An 894-nucleotide genomic window follows, 5' to 3' on the forward strand; every position below is an offset into this window, starting at 1 on the left:
TGTCCGAAGGACGACATTTCGATTTCTTTATCAATCATCTTTTCGGTTTCAAGTTTTCGATAATGGGTTAAGAGTATTCCCCACAACCATGGACTCCCACGTAAAGTCCTTGTTTAACGACCATCAACGTCCTCCTCTATGACGTATATGGTTCAAATTGCTACCCTAAGTTGCTTCTTTACCTACTTCCTGTACAAGAAACAAGTTTGGGAACCCTGTGAAGATACTGATTGACTGAAGTTACCCGGCGAATTTGCCAATCTATCAGAGAGAAGGCCCCGCAGTATCAGTCAATGCAGCGTTTCCCACGACAAGGCAAACACGACCACACAAGACAACACACAAACCCTTGCGTAACACTAACAAGCACAAACAACCAAAACGACAAACCACAACTCCAACCCTAACCCCCGCGGTTTCCACATCCAAGACACGAAAACACAACACTCAAGACAAACCTCCCCACACAGATCTAATGCGGGACATAGACACGTTTTCCCCCGTCATCTAACACAACCTCATGTACCCAGACGTAAACAACCTTGTGTCACGAATTGGGCACCAGACAGAGATCCAGTGTTTAATTGATGTGCGGAAAGGGTCAACGGTGCCGACTCATGTTATTCGACAAACCGTACTGTCCCTATCATGGCACGCGTCTTCACATCGATAAGCACCCTTGGCCTTCACTGCTCGCCGTACCCTGACCAGTGATCAACTTACAAATTGCTCCAGCAACGCCAAGCAAACCGCCAGCGTTTAGGGAAAAGCCAAAAACACCCAGACACGGCGACACTACAAGCACAAATAACCGGTTAACACCCCACATTGTCCTCGACTAGTTGCATCCCCTAATGATAGCACTCAACCGCCTTTGCTTCCCCATCTATAATG

Source organism: Penaeus japonicus, unplaced genomic scaffold, assembly GCF_977035675.1.
Source record: "Penaeus japonicus unplaced genomic scaffold, GWHDUDI00000001_assembly GWHDUDI00000013, whole genome shotgun sequence".
In the NCBI taxonomy this organism is placed as follows: domain Eukaryota; kingdom Metazoa; phylum Arthropoda; class Malacostraca; order Decapoda; family Penaeidae; genus Penaeus; species Penaeus japonicus.